Source organism: Phyllobates terribilis, unplaced genomic scaffold, assembly GCF_046119375.1.
Source record: "Phyllobates terribilis strain yellow unplaced genomic scaffold, ASM4611937v1 Scaffold_3__8_contigs__length_932513732, whole genome shotgun sequence".
Lineage (NCBI taxonomy): Eukaryota > Metazoa > Chordata > Amphibia > Anura > Dendrobatidae > Phyllobates > Phyllobates terribilis.
Genome location: NW_027362763.1, coordinates 142,621,547 through 142,634,658, shown reverse-complemented (window position 1 = coordinate 142,634,658; position 13,112 = coordinate 142,621,547). Strand labels below are relative to the sequence as shown.

The window sequence follows — 13,112 nt, the reverse complement described above, 5'->3', positions numbered from 1 at the left end:
CTCCCTAGCCCATGCTGCTCTCGCCCCGCCCCTGCTGCTCTCTCCCTAGCAACTGACGCTCTCTCCCTAGCCCCTGCTGCTCTCTCCCTAGCAACTGCCGCTCTCTCCCTAGCCCCTGCCGCTCTCTCCCTAGTAACTGCTGCTCTCTCCCTAGCCCCTGCCGCTCTCTCCCTAGCCCCAGCCACTCTCTCCCAAGTAACTGCCGCTCTCGCCCTAGCCCCTGCCGCTCTCTCCCTAGTAACTGCCACTCTCTCCATAGGCCCTGCTGCTCTCTCCCTAGCCCATGCTGCTCTCTCACTAGCAACTGACGCTCTCTCCCTAGCCCCTGCTGCTCTCTCCCTAGTAACTGCTGCTCTCTCCCTAGTAACTGCTGCTCTCTCCCTAGCCCCTGTCGCTCTCTCTCAAGCCCCTGCTGCTCTCTCCCTAGGCCCTGCCGCTCTCTACCTAGCCCCTGCTGCTCTCGCCCCGCCCCTGCTGCTCTCTCCCTAGCAACTGCCGCTCTCTCCCTAGCCCCTGCAGCTCTCGCCCCGCCCCTGCTGCTCTCTCCCTAGCAACTGCCGCTCTCTCCCTAGCCCCTGCTGCTCTCTCCCTAGCCCCTGCCGCTCTCTCCCTAGCCCCTGCCGCTCTCTCCCTAGCCCCTGCCGCTCTCTCCCTAGCAACTGCCGCTCTCTCCCTAGCCCCTGCCGCTCTCTCCCTAGTAACTGCTGCTCTCTCCCTAGCCCCTGCCGCTCTCTCCCTAGCCCCTGCCACTCTCTCCCAAGTAACTGCCGCTCTCGCCCTAGCCGCTGCCGCTCTCTCCCTAGTAACTGTCACTCTCTCCATAGGCCCTGCTGCTCTCTCCCTAGCCCATGCTACTCTCTCACTAGCAACTGACGCTCTCTCCCTAGTAACTGCTGCTCTTTCCCTAGTAACTGCTGCTCTCTCCCTAGCCCCTGCCGCTCTCTCCCAAGCCGCTGCTGCTCTCTCCCTAGGCCCTGCCGCTCTCTCCCTAGCCCCTGCTCCTCTCGCCCCGCCCCTGCTGCTCTCTCCCTAGCAACTGCCGCTCTCTCCCTAGCCCCTGCAGCTCTCGCCCCGCCCCTGCTGCTCTCTCCCTAGCAACTGCCGCTCTCTCCCTAGCAACTGCTGCTCTCTCCCTAGCCCCTGCCGCTCTCTCCCTAGTAACTGCCGCTCTCTCCATAGGCCCTGCTGCTCTCTCCCTAGCCCATGCTGCTCTCTCACTAGCAACTGACGCTCTCTCCCTAGGCCCTGCTGCTCTCTCCCTAGTAACTGCTGCTCTCTCCCTAGCCCCTGCCGCTCTCTCCCTAGCCGCTGCTGCTCTCTCCCTAGGCCCTGCCGCTCTCTCCCTAGCCCCTGCTCCTCTCGCCCCGCCCCTGCTGCTCCCTCCCTAGCAACTGCCGCTCTCTCCCTAGCAACTGCTGCTCTCTCCTTAGCCCCTGCCGCTCTCTCCCTAGCCGCTGCTGCTCTCTCCCTAGGCCCTGCCGCTCTCCCCCTAGCCCCTGCCGCTCTCTCCCTAGTCACTGCCGCTCTCTCCCTAGTCACTGCCACTCTCACCCTTCAATCACTTTAATCTGGGAGAACGCCCTCATAGAAAACTGTCTTATACAGTGATCCCCTGATTAACCCCTGGCATTACAGGGGGGAAACGCGTTGGGAAGGACATCAGAACATTTACGATAAGTACCTTACATACATCATTTATATGTCTTCTATGGGCCATCAGTTATGACTTCTGATCATGCTCCTGCGTCTTAATATGCATACCCTAGGGCATATGCTAATTGTTTAGGGCCACTGGGCAATTGCAAGTCTGGACAAGTCTAAAAATGCAAATCTGACAAATCTAAATGTGTAAATCTCAGGGCATGTTCATTTTATTTAAGTGTCCTAGGCCATTGTGTGTGTGCAATATACGGTACCTCTATATGTCATCTAGGGATCACACAGGATCATAATCCAGATACCATTCTGATCTGGTTATATATATAGAAAAACACTCACAATACTTATTGATGAGGTGTATGTGAACCACTTAAAATTCATTAACCAATGATTCACAATAGACATGTTTTAGTTTCTTGGACACGACTATCTCCTTATGTGTATTGCTATAGTGGTTTAAGGCCACCATCTGGGTTACTTTTGGTCACGTATACCTACCTGGTGTTATCTATCTATTCATGTTGGTGCTACTTCTCTTGCAGGGTATAATAGTGTTATTGAGGGCGAGCCGACGTCAAGCTGGGGGCGCCATATCGCTTTTTAGGGTGCCGACCCCCATGGCAAGGTAGCAAAACCATCAGGCCAAAATTAGGGCCAGAATCCCTATTGCTCACTTTTGTGACCTATCCCTGTCTGACAAAAGCCCCCCCTTTTTAATATTGATCATTAAAGTTGTTGGAAATAGTAGGAGGGTCTTTTTTAGTGTTTTTGATTGGCTCTCTCCCTGGACCCCTGTGCCGCTCTCTCCCTGGACTCCTTTGCCGCGCGCTCTCCCTGGACCCCTGTGCCCCTCTCTCCCTGGACCCCTGTGCCCCTCTCCCTGGACCCCTGTGCTCCTCTCTCCCTGGATCCATGTGCCCCTCTCTCCCTGGACCCCTGTGTCCCTCTCTCTCTGGACCCCTGTGTCCCTCTCTCTCTGGACCCCTGTGCCCATCTCCCTGGACCCCTGTGCTCCTCTCTCCCTGGATCCATGTGCCCCTCTCTCCCTGGACCCCTGTGCTCCTCTCTCCCTGGACCCCTGGGCCCCTCTCTCCCTGGACCCCTGGGCCCCTCTCTCCCTGGACCCCTGGGCCCCTCTCTCCCTGGACCCCTCTCTCCCTGGGCCCCTGTGCCCCTCTCTCCCTGGACCCCTGCTGCTCTCTCCCTGGCCCCTGTGCTGCTCTCTCCCTGGCCCCTGTGCTCCTCACTCCCTGGACCCCTGCCACTCTCTCCCTGGCCCCTGTGCTGCTCTCTCCCTGGACCCCTGCCGTTCTCTACCTGGCCCCTGTGCTGCTCTCTCTCTGGACCCCTGTGCTCCTCTCTCCCTGGACCCCTGTGCTCCTCTCTCCCTGGCCCCTGTGCTCCTCACTCCCTGGAATTCTAACGCTCTCTCCCTGGCCCCTGTGCTGCTCTCTCACTGGAATTCTAACGCTCTCTCCCTGGACCCCGTGCTGCTCTCTCCCTGGACCCCTGCCGTTCTCTACCTGGCCCCTGTGCTCCTCTCTCCCTGGCCCCTGTGCTCCTCACTCCCTGGACCCCTGCCGCTCTCTCCCTGGCCCCTGTGCTGCTCTCTCCCTGGAATTCTAACGCTCTCTCCCTGGACCCTGTGCTGCTCTCTCCCTGGACCCCTGCCGCTCTCTCCCTGGACCCTGTGCTGCTCTCTCCCTGGCCCCTGCGCTGTTCTCTCCCTGGACCCCTGCTGCTCTCTCCCTGGACTCCTGCCGCTCTCTCCCTGGTCCCTGTGCTGCTCTCTCCCTGGACCCCAGCCGCTCTCTCCCTGGTCCCTGTGCTGCTCTCTCCCTGGCCCCTGCGCTGTTCTCTCCCTGGACCCCTGCTGCTCTCTCCCTGGACCCCTGCCGCTCTCTACCTGGTCCCTGTGCTGCTCTCTCCCTTGACCCCTGGCGCTCTATCCCTGGACCCCTGCAGCTCCGACTAGCCAAAAAGAGCTGATTATTATTCCGTCAAATCATCAGAAAGTACAGATTACTGATCCACCAGTGAGAATAAGATGATATTCATGTAATGGAGGCGTGGGGAGAGACAGCCATGTATGAGGCCCCTTAGTGACAGGGAGCCTGGCCGGTCGTCCGTCAGGTAGCTGTTTTACAATTAGTATTAACCCCTTGGATACGCAGCCATTTTTGGACTATCCAGTTTCGCTTCGTTTTTTTTTCCTCCCTTTTTTCAAGGGCGATAACTTTTTTATGTCTCCACTGACATTGCCGGCCGTATGAGGGCTTGTTTTCTCCAAGACAGGCCGACGTTTCTGTATAACACCATTTATTTTAGCATATAATATACTGAAAAAAGAGAATTTAAAAAAAAAAAACTATTTTTTTTTTATTTGTTTAATTGTATATTTTTTAAGTGTTTTTAAGTTTTTCAATCAATCCCCATACTAGGCTTGAACCTGCAAAGACTGGGTCATTCACACTTGGTCATATTGAGGAATCATCTGCAACAGCATAGTATTACAGATCATAATGACAATGCAATTACAGATAAATACAGATTATCAGATTATTCCATCACCACCCATCTCTTATGAAGCCAGGGCATTGCTACTGGCTGCCTGTGGTTGCAGCGAGGGTTGTTGGGTGAGAGAATAGATGCCCTCTGTTCCCCCAACTCATTTTTAAACTCTTAAATGCCCTGATTGATGGCAGCATCTTAGAAGTCAAACTTTTGCGATTGGAGCTACCTCACAGCAGTCACTCTCATGGGTAATTCCCATTCACTTCAATAGAACTGAGCTGCAGTACCAGGTTTAACCTGTGGACAGGAGTGGCACTGTTTTTCCAATCTTTGTCCATGTTTTTCGAATCCTGGAAACCACTTTAACATGAAAAAAACTTCTCAGGCCAAACAATGAATGATTATGTTAGCTGCTCACGGTAACAAAGGGATATCCATGTCATTCACTTTCTATAATGAGGTCTAAGGAACAACGTTTCTCCTTGTGGAGAGTGACAAGCCAAGCCTGGCATGTCAGAGTGAGGAGACTTAAAAGACATGCATGCTCCTTTGGGAAATTAAATATGCAATTTCTCTTCAGAGAGGACTAGAACTCTAGGAAGCAGCGAGGTGGCGCTAGAGTTCTAGTCCTCTTCCTCTCTGAAGAGACAATTTGCACTATCTATAATGGTAATGGTAAACAGGTGCTGATATTGGTGAATCTCATCTGTTCAGAGCAGTAGATTCAAAAAAAGGCAGAACTTTGACCTACAAAAGTGGTCATAAAAAATAGGCTAAACTGCCATAACAGGTGGAAGTGTATACATTATAAGACCACCACATCTGTACACGCAGGACCCTATGTACGAAGAGGCCCTACAAACAAGGAATGGTTAGTCCTGAGTGATTTCCAGGTTTTCTTTGCTGGTGTGATAAGTGGCCTCCCTGGTCAATATTGACATGTCCTAATGTTTATATAGGACACTATTGAGAAGACTGATAATGTCTTATAGAAACAGCTGTCCAGCAAAAGATTGCCCTGATCACTGAATGGACACTTCTTCAGAGCATTATCAGGTATTTGCTACTCAAAGGCACAGTATAATGGAATAAATCCACAATCTCCTCAATAAATCAACAGGTGATAAACTGCTCATAGGGGGAGAGATGTCTCAACGATATAAAAAAGGAGGCGAAAAGGATTTTTTAAAACCCATCATGTCATGTTTATAGACCTTTTTATAAAGTGGTTATGAACGATAATCAACCTGCTGAGACACTTCATGAAAAAAAGAGACCAAAATATAACCCTTTCTCAAATAATATATAATTAGGAAAAGTAGAAAGAGTCCTCACTAATTTAATATTAAAGCTTTGGCCCTTTAAGAGAGGGAAGCTGAAGTTGGATGAAGAGGGGCTCTCCTCTATCTCACTATCTTGACAGCTGTGGGAGAGTTCCCACTTCTTAGCTGGGAGATACAACTGTGTGCAGCATGGAAACACAGAGGAGATCTGTGCTGCTGCCTTCATGCTGAATGTAGCAATAAATGAAGCAATATAAGATGCCTTTATTTTAAACAAAGTAAGACACAATGGTACATTGGAGCATCTAAAGTCTAAAATGGGCCCCAAGATGAATAAGTAGCGTCCACCGAGGGGTTGAGACAAAAATGTAAAAAAATCTTCTATGTGTTTGCTAATGGCTCTGAGTGTATGTAGCAAAACATAGATTACACAACTATGTCCGCCATATTACTTTAACCATTTACAAGCAGTTATTTCCTCTTCTAGTAAATGAACCCTTTAAAAAAGCAACTAAGTCTTCCTCCTTTATCTAGAAAGAATAATACACGGAGACATCTAGTTACGTGGATGGTGGGTCTGAATAAAATTTTCACCCAATTTTCATTCTGCCGATTTGCACGACATCAGGATTCAGTGGTGAATTTACCACGTTTGTACATCGGGTTTGGCAAATTTATGAAAAAAAAAATAGGGAAAATCTAACAACATACACTGCTCAAAAAAATAAAGGGAACACTCAACTAACATATCCTAGATCTGAATGAATGAAATATTCTCATTGAATACTTTGTTCTGTACAAAGTTGAATGTGCTGACAACAAAATCACACAAAAATCATCAATGGAAACCCAGGGCCAACCGCACCAGCATATGGTCTCACAAGGGGTCTGAGGATCTCATGTCAGTACCTAATGGCAGTCAGGCTACCTCTGGTGAGCACATGGAGGGCTGTGCGGCCCTCCAAAGAAATGCCACCCCACACCATTACTGACCCACTGCTAAACCGGTCATGCTGAAGGATGTTGCAGGCAGCAGATCGCTCTCCACGGCGTCTCCAGACTCTGTCACGTCTGTCACATGTGCTCAGTGTGGACCAGCTTTCATCTGCGAACGGCACAGGGCACCAGTGGCGACTTTGCCAATCCTGGTGTTCTGTGGCAAATGCCAAGCGTCCTGCACGGTGTTGGGCTGTGAGCACAACCCCCATCTGTGGACGTCGGGCCCTCATACCACCCTCATTGAGTCGGTTTCTAACCGTTTGTGCAGACACATGCACATTTGTGGTCTGCTGAAGGTCATTTTGCAGGGCTGTGGCAGTGCGGTCCTGCGGGTAGCGGTCCTGGTGCTGGGTTGTTGCCCTCCTACGGTCCCCTCCACGTCTCCTGGTGTACTGGCCTGTCTCCTGGTAGCGCCTCCAGCCTCTGGACACTACGCTGGCAGACACAGCAAACCTTCTTGCCACAGCTCGCATTGATGTGCCATCCTGGATGAGCTGCACTACCTGAGCAACTTCTGTGGGTTGTAGAGTCCGTCTCATGCTACCACGAGTGTGAAAGCACAACCAACATTCAAAAGTGACCAAAACATCAGCCTGAAAGCATGGGTACTGAGATGTGATCTGTGGTCCCCACCTGCAGAACCACTCCTTTATTGAGGATATCCTTGATAATTGCCAACAATTTCCATCTATTGACTTTTCCATTTACACAACAGCATGTGGAATTGATTGTCAATCAGTGTTGCTTCCTAAGTGGACAGTTTGATTTCACAGAAGTTTGATTTACTTGGAGTTATATTCTGTTGTTCCCTTTATTTTTTTGAGCAGTGTATTACATGGACCAGTGACTCGTCAGAACAGGTGAATTAATTTGTTCCCCCTGAATTCTGACCTGGTCTGAACACAATGCTCCATTTAACATTCATGCTGTATAGAATCATTTCCTCTCCCTCACAATTGGTATTTCACCATATTCTGCACTCTCTTTGGTAAAATGGAAGTAAACTCTGCAACCCTGAAATACAGAAGCAAATCATCTGATTTACTAATGACACGTTTTTGAGAAAAACAGTTCAAAACCCCTTGAAAAAGCTGATGGCGAAACGTGCGTCGAGGTTGGAGCGGTGGGATTGCAAACGTGTCAGAATGGGCTGTAGTCTAAGGAAAACCAGCTCCCAAGACATGTGTCTCAACTACAAGAGCTGTATTAACACAACTGCCGGAGACATGTCTGACAGGAGAAGAAATTTATCTTCTCCTAGGGCTGACTGAGCAAAGATGGAGACTGGAGAAAAAATCCTTTGTGCTCAGTCAGCTGAGGAGATTTATCTCTTCTCCTGTCACAGCCGCTCTCCAGCAGCTCACCTGTACCTGTGCTTACAGTACAGTTCCTCTGTCAGTTGACACACAGGTCTCGGGAGCTGTGTTTCTTCAGCCTGCAGCCTTGTCCTGACATGTGACTAGGACGGGCTGCCGCTTGAATTACGGGACAGGAGCCATTTTATTACCTTCTTGGAGAACCCATTTAAGGATCACACTTATTGTGACAGACACTAAGAAAGTCACTTCTCCTAATTAACCTTAAAGGGGTGGAATTGCTGACAAATATATCTAACTTCTTAACACTTTTGTATTAGCTATGATCCATTGGTGTCCTTGTTCCACCATTAAAATGAGCAGTACTGCTGCTCCCTTTATGCACAGCACTGGTGAAGAGCCAATACAGGAAACGGCCTCCAGAGTCGAGCTACTGTATCATAACTTAAAGGGAATCAGATGCTACTCCATCTGAGAGCAGCATTATGTAGGGGCAGAGAACCTGATTCCAGCGATATATCACTTACTAAGCTGCTTGATGCAGTTTTGAAAACCATTGTTTTATCTGCTGCAGATCTAGCAGTTCTCTGAATGCTGAGCTCTATATAACTCCGCCCACACCACTGATTGGCAGCTTTCTTCTCATACACAGTGTACACAGAAAGCTGCCAATCTGGTAGGGGCTGGGTTATACAGAGCTCATCAATCTGGAGGACTATGCAGCAAGGTTACTAGTCCTCTAGTGATAATCGTCTGCTATTGTTTTAATAATCTGTGCGTTTATCAAAACTACAGCAAGCAGCCCAGTAAGTGACACATCACTGAAATCAGTGTATTTGTCTCTACATTATGCTGCTCTCAGGTTAGGTGGCAAAATATTGGAGACAGATTCCCTTTAAGGTCCATTTACACTGCAGGATAATCGTGAACAAGCCTTCCTCGGGACACCGACCAACCGATGAAATTACAAAACACTTGTTTGATCTATTGCGCTGCATAAAAGATCATCGTTCTCAGTCGCATATTATCCCATTATCTCGGTAGATAGGTCTGCCAATAAACAGGCCATTAAAATGACCGCACATCAGCAAACAAAAGTTGCTGATCTGCAGTCGCTTCACACCTTGGAACTGCGGCCCGGACACCCGTGGAGCTTTGATAAGACATTAAGTGCATGCAGTCCTCTCTGTATACAGCATGTTATAGAGCAGAAGGAGCTCAAAAGATATAGTTTTTGTGAAAATAAAAAAAAATTAAAAATACAATGTAACCTGAAACCCCTATTCTTTCTATCACTTGGAGTCCAGTGAGAGGTCCTGTAATTGTCAGCCTTCCCTGTATGAGCGTGCATACATAGTACACCGTCATTCACTGATCCTGCTTCACTTTAATCACAGTTTAATAGTTTCACAATTAACTTATTTCCAAAACACTACAGCAGTTTATAGTACAGCAATAAAAATACCAGAATTCACCAAACCGGCAGGGACACATAACACAGGTCCTACACATGGCCATACATGATAGAAGCAGGTCAGCTGCACCTCTCAACTCTACTGTGTAAGCAGATGTCATATGAAAGAAGGGTTGGGCATGTGGGACTTCAGAGTGCTTGCTGGGACCACCCATCAATCCTAACCGAGGTTCTGAACAGCCGGGTGTGATTGCAGCGGTGCTGATCATGCGCTCATCCGTTCCATTCATTCTTAGTGGATGTGCCGGCGATCAGCAGAGTGATGTGCTTGGCTATCTCCGTTGGTCCAATTAACAATGAATAGAGCGGCAGTGTGCATGATCGGTAACCACTCCATTCACACGGTACTCTTCAGAGGGATCTATTTAAAGTCAGACTGGCCGGCATGAACACCAGCATATTCTCAGGTAGGCCGCCCAACAGCTGACACAATAATGAGCCCCAAAAGGTCCAGCAGAAGAAACTCCATTTAATGGTGCTTGGTGATCAAATGGTTGCTACTATTTTATGGGAAGCTTCCAAATCTATTTGACATTAATGATTGTGTGCATGCAATGATAGGTTTTGTAAGGATAAAAGAGGATCCCTCTAGTAGTCAGGGCTGTGCAGTCGGAGTCCATTTTGGTGGAATAGGACCGACTCCTAAAATATATAATAAATTGGGTACAGTAGTACAATGCAGGATGTGCTGTAAATGTTTTCATAGGAATTTGGGAATGTTATGAAATGTCTGTTCTGTTCCTGATCTAAGGATCTGGGCTTTTAGTTGAGATGAATCTGTGCTGCACTTTATGTACACGCTCAGTAGTGAGGCCGTGCTGCACTTTATGTACACGCTCAGTAGTGAGGCCGTGCTGCACTTTATGTACACGCTCAGTAGTGAGGCAGTGCTGCACTTTATGTACACGCTCAGTAGTGAGGCAATGCTGCACTTTATGTGCACGCTCAGTAGTGAGGCAGTGCTGCACTTTATGTACACGCTCAGGAGTGAGGCCGTGCTGCACTTTATGTACACGCTCAGTAGTGAGGCAGTGCTGCACTTTATGTACAAGCTCAGTAGTGAGGCAGTGCTGCACTTTATGTACAAGCTCAGTAGTGAAGCAGTGCTGCACTTTATGTACACGCTCAGTAGTGAGGCCGTGCTGCACTTCATGTACACGCTCAGTAGTGAGGCAGTGCTGCACTTTATGTACACGCTCAGGAGTGAGGCCGTGCTGCACTTTATGTACACGCTCAGGAGTGAGGCAGTGCTGCACTTTATGTACACGCTCAGTAGTGAGGCAGTGCTGCACTTTATGTACACGCTCAGTAGTGAGGCAGTGCTGCACTTTATGTACACGCTCAGTAGTGAGGCAGTGCTGCACTTTATGTACACGCTCAGTAGTGAGGCAGTGCTGCACTTTATGTACACGCTCAGTAGTGAGGCAGTGCTGCACTTTATGTACAAGCTCAGTAGTGAGGCAGTGCTGCACTTTATGTACAAGCTCAGTAGTGAGGCAGTGCTGCACTTTATGTACAAGCTCAGTAGTGAGGCAGTGCTGCACTTTATGTACAAGCTCAGTAGTGAGGCAGTGCTGCACTTCATGTACACGCTCAGTAGTGAGGCAGTGCTGCACTTCATGTACACGCTCAGTAGTGAGGCAGTGCTGCACTTCATGTACACGCTCAGTAGTGAGGCAGTGCTGCACTTTATGTACAAGCTCAGTAGTGAGGCAGTGCTGCACTTTATGTACACGCTCAGTAGTGAGGCAATGCTGCACTTTATGTGCACGCTCAGTAGTGAGGCAGTGCTGCACTTTATGTACACGCTCAGTAGTGAGGCAGTGCTGCACTTTATGTACACGCTCAGTAGTGAGGCAGTGCTGCACTTTATGTACACGCTCAGTAGTGAGGCAGTGCTGCACTTTATGTACACGCTCAGTAGTGAGGCAGTGCTGCACTTTATGTACAAGCTCAGTAGTGAGGCAGGGCTGTGGAGTTGGAAGTCAGGGAAATTGAGGAGTCGGAGGTTTGGCTTACTGGTGCTACAGCCCTGCTAGTAGTCCATGGTATCCCAATCTGAAAAATAGACCCCGTCCATGGGGCCAAAGCAATATGGACAACTAATATTGGGAGGTGTCATATCCGGTCCTTGTTATATGACATTGAAACAAGAAAAAGCTTAAAAAAAAGGAGTTTGATAAATCTGGTGCCTCTTTAGACTGTCTAGTCTCAGACTACACCACCTAGTAGTCGGCTTACTCTGTGCAAGAAATATACGTCAAAATGTATGTAGGCATATTTCTATTGCAAAGTATCACACATTAAACCAGGCCTCTTCTCGCAAAATCCTTGGTAGCAAAGCCTAACCCCCTCATCTGGAAAGGAGATAGTAATTAAGGGATAAGTGTAAGTCTTGAAAGACAATTTTTGGGGGGTAAACGACACCACAATTCTGCCACCTGTAGCCTTTATTCAGACACAATTTTTTTAATATCCCTGTAAATAAAACGGAGCGATTTTCATCAGTGTTTGGTCAGTGTTCCAATTTTCACCATCAGTAATATTCTCGCATAGAAAACAATGTAAAATACATTTTAAAAAATTGCAAAGTTTCCCTTGCAATGTTAATCAGGGACAGCACACGGATGGCAATGCGGGCAGTTAGTGAATTTCGACAACCAATAGACGTGTATGGATGATTTCCATCCGTCATTCAGATAAAAAACGGACGGGTGTCTGTTATTTTTTTGTGGATGCAGGGTCATGTGAACAGCCCCATAGAGTATAATGGACACATGTTCTATCAGTGAATGAGGCCTGAGCTTGTTTAATCCTATAAATAACTCAACAAAATCTAAGGCAATAGAAAATACCAATTAATACCTTTATCCAAAATAAATATGATTTTATTAATCTGAAATGCCATAATGTCTTACATTTGACCACCCTGTCCGTTTTTTTCGGGGTGTTTTTATCGATTTCCTTCTGTTTTGTGTATTGTAATTAATACCATTATATGTATTTTACATGAAGGAATTTTTGGGTATTTTCTATTGCCTTAGATTTTGAATGAGTTATTTATAGGTTTATACTTTGTTTTTGGAACTCTATCACTTATTGGTTATGTAGCATGGGGTTTTGGATGCAGTTTTGGGCAATAATTTCCCATTGTTGTTAATGGTCTGATCATGCACTTTTCAGCAAGGTGGTACCTAAGAACTAAACTGTTGCATACACAGTAACCTTGCAACTAAGGACACCTAAAAATACAGGAAAACCCCTTCCCCAGGTAACAGATTGCAGCTTCAGCACACTATGGCATGTGTCTATATTACAGATCCACAATACTGGTATACGGCAATGGATTCCTACTACATCTGTGACTACTGTAATACACATAAGCCTATATTGGGGGGGGGGATTGCTTATATAAACCAGTTAAAATTGCAATAAAAAATTATTCCAGAGATCAATTGGGCGGGGCGGGGCAGGGCAGGGCATCAATCACTTCCATTGGTCGTGTTCCTGGCTTATACTTCCGTCAAAACCGCAGACATTTTTCTTCTTCACATGCAGCAGACAATTAATTCAGTGATAATGTGGGGGGCGTATGGACAGGAGCTCTCCCAATATATACAATGGCAACTGAACTATTACCATGCATGCGCTAACGCAGTTATGTAATGGTTAATTGTGGCACAACCCCTTTTTAGTAATTGTCACCAGGCTTATGCAGTCCCAGACTTTCATGAGTATCGAGGACTTTCCTGCATTAATGGGGAGAACTCCAGTACTGGGCTCATGCTGCAGCAGGACTTATTGTATGAAAGAAAGTGATCCTCCCCTCAAGGGTTTCTGAAAGGGATAGAAAGTAAAGCTGGTGAC

General features: G+C 47.7%; 1 protein-coding gene across 3 annotated transcripts in view; it reads right to left on the bottom strand.

Moving 5' to 3' along the window:
* Nucleotides 1-13,112, bottom strand: part of KIDINS220 (kinase D interacting substrate 220) — a 160,292-nt gene that overhangs the window by 130,664 nt on the left and 16,516 nt on the right. The gene's annotated exons all lie outside the window — the stretch shown is intronic.